Genomic DNA, 6,881 nt, shown 5'->3' with positions numbered 1-6,881 from the left:
AAAGTGCGTAAAGTAAATAATAGAAAATTAAATGACGATAAATAAAATTGCGAGAATGTAAATTGCGATAAATAAAATGTAATCAGTTAGCTAGGAACAATTAGCTAGGAACAGTTAGCGTGGATTCTTAACAAAATTTTTCGTAGTTAAATTTGCTTGTTTCTATCAAATTTTTATTTCGTCAAATGTTTTCTTCATTATGCCACTTGTTGGATTCTAATAAATCAAAATCCAAATATGAAATTGGATGAAAATGGTTATTCTGCGGTGAACGGATTTGTATATCGGTGGACGTAAGTAGGATAGTAAACAACTGTTGAATCAGCTTCGAAGAATATACAGTGTAACTTATTAATGTGAAATCTGAATATTCATCGGGTATTACCTACCCGTTAAAATATTTTCACAATTAACACTTTGTACGAAAGACTTTTTAATTACAATCTTTATGAAAACATATATACATATATATTTTCTTCAGATGTAATCATGGATTCATTGAGTTAATATGATATTAAACTCATTTGGTTTACCGTTAGAACTAGAATCCATAATCTCTAAAACATTTAGAGATTACTTAATCGCCGTGAAGAACGAAGATAATTGATGTAGAATGATACGTAAAACGATGATTATACTCGAGGTACAGAATGAGATGTTGAGGCATGGATTGTTGATAGTACTGGTGCTGTTACTGATGGTACTGTTGGTGCCAGTGATGTTGTTAAAGCTGGTAAATTTTGCACCATAATATCCAAATTGATTACTCGAGCACGAATTTCATTGACTTTTTCCATTATTCCAGGATGATTTTTGGTCGGAACGAGTGGATGAATAAGGTTTAGAATTTTAGATAGATTATAATCGTGACGAGATACTCTGGAAATGAGTGTGGAAATGGTGTTTCGAATGGGTTAGCCGGTAAGTGCTTCAGGTTCTTCGCCAAGAGGTGAATTCAGTTGGTGAAAAGGATCGACTTATTCTCATCTTCATTGATTAAGTCGACTACGAACTCATCAGATGAATTGGGGATGGATGATTGGCTGATTCATTTTGGTGACGCTTCTTCCGGAGCTTAGGTGAACATCCATGTCGGAATAGTTGTCGGAATAACTATGGAAATAACTATCGGAATATGAGGGACTCGAACTGGTTGAGGGATTCATCTCGTACGATCAGATGAAGGATTTTTGATAAGAAATAGATTATAGGATGTAGATTAGTACTCTGCAATACATAATTTACATATGCATATATAATACTAAAATCCCATAAGTTACGGAGGAATCTACGGAAGCTGTCAGGAAAAGGTAACAATAACAGATACGCTAAGACATGAATTTATCTATACACTGTCTATGCAATAGAGGCAGTAAGACATGTCCAGACAAAGAATGATAAGCAGATAATTTCCTAAGGATGATAAACAGATGATTTCCGACTAGAAATGATAAGCAAAACTTTTGATATGCAGACACGGTCGAAGTCCAGACTCACTATTGCATCCTAACGACTATCAGTTAGACATACTAATGTAAGACCTGGTTCGCTAAGACCACCGCTCTGATACCAACTGAAATGCCCCGTCCTAATCCATCTGGACGAAGTCATCAACATTTGGTCTCATTGCGATGATCGACTTCAAGTAATGTCTTTAAAATGAGCAAATGCACAGCGGAAGATTTCTTTCATACCTGAGAATAAACATGCTTTCAAGTGTCAACCAAAAGGTTGGTGAGTTCATAGGTTTATCTTAAAATAATAAAATTCATCATTTTGATAGACCACAAGATTTAAATGTTGCATGGTACAAATGGGCCCGAATCCTATACCCACCTGTAATGTACATGCGATATCTTTTAAATACAGTACACCTTTCTTATGTATGAAACCATTTTCATAAATCTTAGTAACCGTACACATATCTTGTGTACAAAAACAACATACACTTAACCTGTGTATAAAATCATTCTCTCGATATATAACATTCACATCAACTGGTGGCAATTTTCATGTCCACATAATTCAGTGGTGGCAATTATCATGTCCACATAATTCAATGGTGGCAATTATCATGTCCACATAATTCAATGGTGGCAATTATCATGTCCACATAATTCACTAATAATCCGCAGAACTTCTTTCTGCATAATAATTCATTCGAGGAATGTTTTGCTTGTGTCTATCTCATCAACCATTTATAAAAGCATTTCATGTATTCGCAGTTCAAAATATATTTCAAAAGCATTTAATAAAGTAGTTGTAAAAACAGCACATGTATTCTCAGTCCCAAAGATATATATTGCAAAAGCATTTAAAAAGGGAGCAAATGAAACTCACCTAATGTATTTTGTAGTAAAAATACATATGACAATACTGAATAATTGAACAATGCAGGGTGGGCCTCGGATTCACGAACCTATATCATTGGTATGTATATATTAAAACGTAGAATCGTAATCGAACAATTTATTATATCTTAATTTATATATTATATTTTAATCTGTGTTTATATTCAAATTGAGTATTATTTATATAGTTATTTTTATATATACATACTTGTTTAATGTTATGTTTAAAAAAATCAATAGTTTGTTTTTCGTATGTAATTATATAATTAATATTAATAGGTTTGATATATATAGTTATGTGAAATTTTAATATAATTATAATTATAGTATATGTAACAAGTATATTTCAGGTACAAAGTATTTACCTGTTTAAAAGATATTTTTGATAATAATAACGATTTACTAATAATAATAATAATTTTACTAATAATAATACTAATAATAATTTTGTTAATACTGATACTTATAATAATAGTAATAGAAATCTCATAATGATAATCATCTTACTTAATATTAATACTTATTTTGATAATAATATTAGTAATAACAATAATAATTATTATAATTGTAACTAGGGTTATAATAATGATAATAAATGGTAACTAATACTTACATTAGTAATAATAACAGTAATAACTATTAGTTGTAATACTTAATAATAATAATAATTCTGATACTTAATGATAATAATGTTAATATCCTAATCATAATAATATTTTTATCAATATTACTAATACTAATATTAGTAGCACTTATAATATTTAATGGCGTTACTTAATAACAAAAGTGCTAATAATATAAATCATATTACTAATGTTAATCTAATAATACTAATAACTAATAAATATAACAATAACAGTAATAATAAAAATTTCAATAATGATAATAATAATAATAATGAAAATAAAAAAAATAATAATAATAATTTTTGATATTAAAAACTACCTTAGGAACCATCTTTAAAAAGAATTGCACCAAGACGCACCAAGCGGGACTCGAACCCATGACCCATCGATAACCTAAACACTCCTTAGACCATTGCTCTACTCATGTTTTTTCTGAAATTAATCCCACCCCAATTAATATAACCCGTATACTTTATCATTCATATTCTTCTTCATCTTCATATCAACCCTCGACCAAAATCATATTAAATCTTTTTTTATCAAATCATGTAGTATTAAAACAGAATCTCTAATCATCGTGATATTTAAATAACAAACACAAAACAAAATGAATTAAAAGGGATGAATCAGTCACTGTATGCTCAAAAATATTTTGAAGAACTCAAATCGTGATATGGAATTCTAGACATTTTCAGTTTGGAATTACAAAATTAAAACGATAGTAATTCGTTCCTATAATCTTTTCAAACCATCAATTTATCCCAAAACGTAGAAACGGATTTGAATTTCTATGAAGAACAAAAGATTGACTTTTGACTTTATAATTTTGACCTCAAAATTAGAATTCAATAGATGAAATTGGATTCTGAAATTTAACAGAAAGTTCGTTTAGATTAATCCTAACAACTCTGCATTCTTAGATTTTGGATATTGATTCGATTTTGGAGTTTTTGATTTGAAGGTTTGATACAGAGGTCGGTTTTCTTTTTTTCTTTTTTTTATCTGCTAATTTTGTTTGAACTTTACAACAATTTTAGGTATTATATATTCGTATAATGAAATTTATTTATACTATATCATTATTCGATCACTTAAAATAGATTGGTAACAGAAATCAGACAAGAAGGACAGCTTTATCAAATGGAATGAATAAAATAATAAAACAGAATATTACGTGATTTTTGTAGGCCTAATTTACAGTCTGTTTTATAGTGAAGTTAAAATCGATCGTACAGAAAAGAAGAGAAAGAGTCAAGGTTGAAAGGGATTTGCAACTGCTTCATGAATGTATCTGTGTGTATCAATATTTATATCTGACTTTATATATCTATATATATATTTATATATCTATATCTGTTTAAATATATTTGTTTATATATATCTAACTGAATTTTATATATGCATTTGGATTTTAGTAGATGGAACGAATATTGAAGAGAAAGAATCGGATTAGATTGTGATGCAAAAGTTAATCCAGATCATATACTCCATATTTAATTAGTTAATCTTAATAATTAATATTAATATTACTAATAATAATACATTAATATATAAAAAATATGCTAATACTAATAAGAATTTATAATAATTTTAACAATTCTAATAATAATAATCAAAAATAATATTTAAATTGTATTTTCTTTAGGAAATAATGATTATAATAATAATTGTAATTTTTAATTATAAAAGTAATAATAATAATATTGATGATAATAATAGTATTAATCATAATAACTAATAACATTCAAATTACAACTAAATTATACTTTTAATTAATCTTATAATAAAATTTATATTTTTATAATAATAACCTTACAACAATAATAATAATACTATAGTAATATAAAAAGTAATAATATTATTGCCATGACAACTATGTATTAATTTGTAATTAGTTTAATATACCAATATTACATATTTTTAATATTTATACAATGTATATATATATATATTTAACATATACAAAATATTTAATATTTAATATTTACTATATTACATTGTACATATACTCGTTAATTAAGTATAGATATTGTATTTATATATATAATTATTTTAATAACAACCTTTTTATCTTTTTTTTATACATATTTAACACTGATGCTTGTATTGTATTTTATTATTTTAATTTATTATGTATATGCTTACATTATATATATATATATATATATATATATATATATATATATATATATATATATATATATATATATATATATATATATATATATATATATATATATATATATATATATATATATATATATATATATATATTTACAAACAATTGTTCGTGAATCGTCGGGAATGGTCAAAGGTTATCTAACTCCATATAATTAGTTCAAAAATTTCGAAACTCAACATTACAGACATTGCTTATCGTGTCGAAATCATATAAAGATTAAGTTTAAATTTGGTGGAAAATTCCCGGGTCGTCACAGTCATGAGGTCCATAGCTATGTTTGATATTGGTTTTTCTTTGATTACATGAATTGAGTAGCTCTTTAAGTGATTTTAGTAGTGAATCAATTTGTGCTTCAACACCTTTGGTGATCTAGACAATTAGAATAGGAATTTCAAGTGATTGTGTTTCTAGACTAAGTTGGTTTTCAATTGACCTTTGTTCATCATAGTGGTGTTTGACTATCTTAGGTGACTTTGATGGTTAAAGGGTTTTAAGTGATTTTAACCCGGGCATAATCTCAATAATCAACTCATACATTGCTTGATCTTGTGTTACTAAACTTATGTGAATTTGCAAGGTAAAATTGGATTAAGAATATCTACTAGTTCAAACTACTTAAGTGATAACAATTTGGGAAAAACAAGGGCCATCTAAGCATAAAGAGGATTAGATAAGTGAACACTCTCCATCATATTGATTAATTCTCATTTCTTAATTACTTGTTACTTGTTAAGTTTTAGTTTGTTTATTACAAAGTTAGTTGATTAGTCAAAATCTCTCGCAAACCCCCCCAATCAAACTAAACCCCTAGGATAACTATTAGTTTCAAATACATAATCTACACCGCTCTCTCGGGACGAACTTGATAAGAATACTTGCATTAAGTACTATAGCAACCGGATTTTAAGTGCTCGATAGATTGTGCGTGCTTTTTGTAATATTTGAATCTTGTATAAATTTAGGGAGTTATGTATGGTATATCCACGCCACATCACACTTTCTTGGCGCCGCTTCCGGGGAGCGGTTAGCTAAGTTAGGTTGTGTATTTGGTTTAAGCTTTTAGTTATTCGATCCTTTTGTAAGGATTCGTCCTTACAAAAGTTACTTTTATTGTCTTTTATTTATTTTTGTATTAGATAATCACTTGTGTTTGTGTTGTCTTTGAAGGTTAGGTTTATTGGTGTATGAGAAGATCCCACAAGGATCAAGATTTCACACAACCATTTTTCGATCCGAAAAAACACATACACGGGGTTTATAAGCGTAGAGAAGAACGGGATTTAAGGAAGAATTTTGAGGTTTTGCCATTTTGTTTGATAGAAATGGACGGAGAAGGAGAGGGTAATCCACATGTTAATCCACCGATTGTTAATGAAGTAGTTGCAAATGATCCAAATGACACTCCGATGTGGAATGTTAGAATGGTGGCACAAACGGTTGTACTTCCGGCTATCACAAAACCACCAATTGAAGCGGATAATTGCAAGATTGAGGGTAACTTTTTCACAATGTTCAAGGATAGACTTTTTTGCGGGCTAATAGATGAAAACCCTTTTGATCACATTCAATATTTTAACGATATTTGTGATATCTACAAAAATAAAGATGTCACCGAGGATGCATTTAAGCTAAGGGCATTCCCCTTCACGCTTGATGGAGAAGCTAAGGCTTGGTTAAGGAACTTGCCATCGGATTCGATTAGGTCTTTTCAAGATTTGAATG

The sequence above is a fragment of the Rutidosis leptorrhynchoides genome, chromosome 9 (genome assembly GCF_046630445.1).
Source record: "Rutidosis leptorrhynchoides isolate AG116_Rl617_1_P2 chromosome 9, CSIRO_AGI_Rlap_v1, whole genome shotgun sequence".
Classification (NCBI taxonomy): Eukaryota; Viridiplantae; Streptophyta; class Magnoliopsida; order Asterales; family Asteraceae; genus Rutidosis; species Rutidosis leptorrhynchoides.
The sequence above is the reverse complement of the archived record's forward strand: the minus strand, read 5'-3'. Positions refer to the sequence as shown.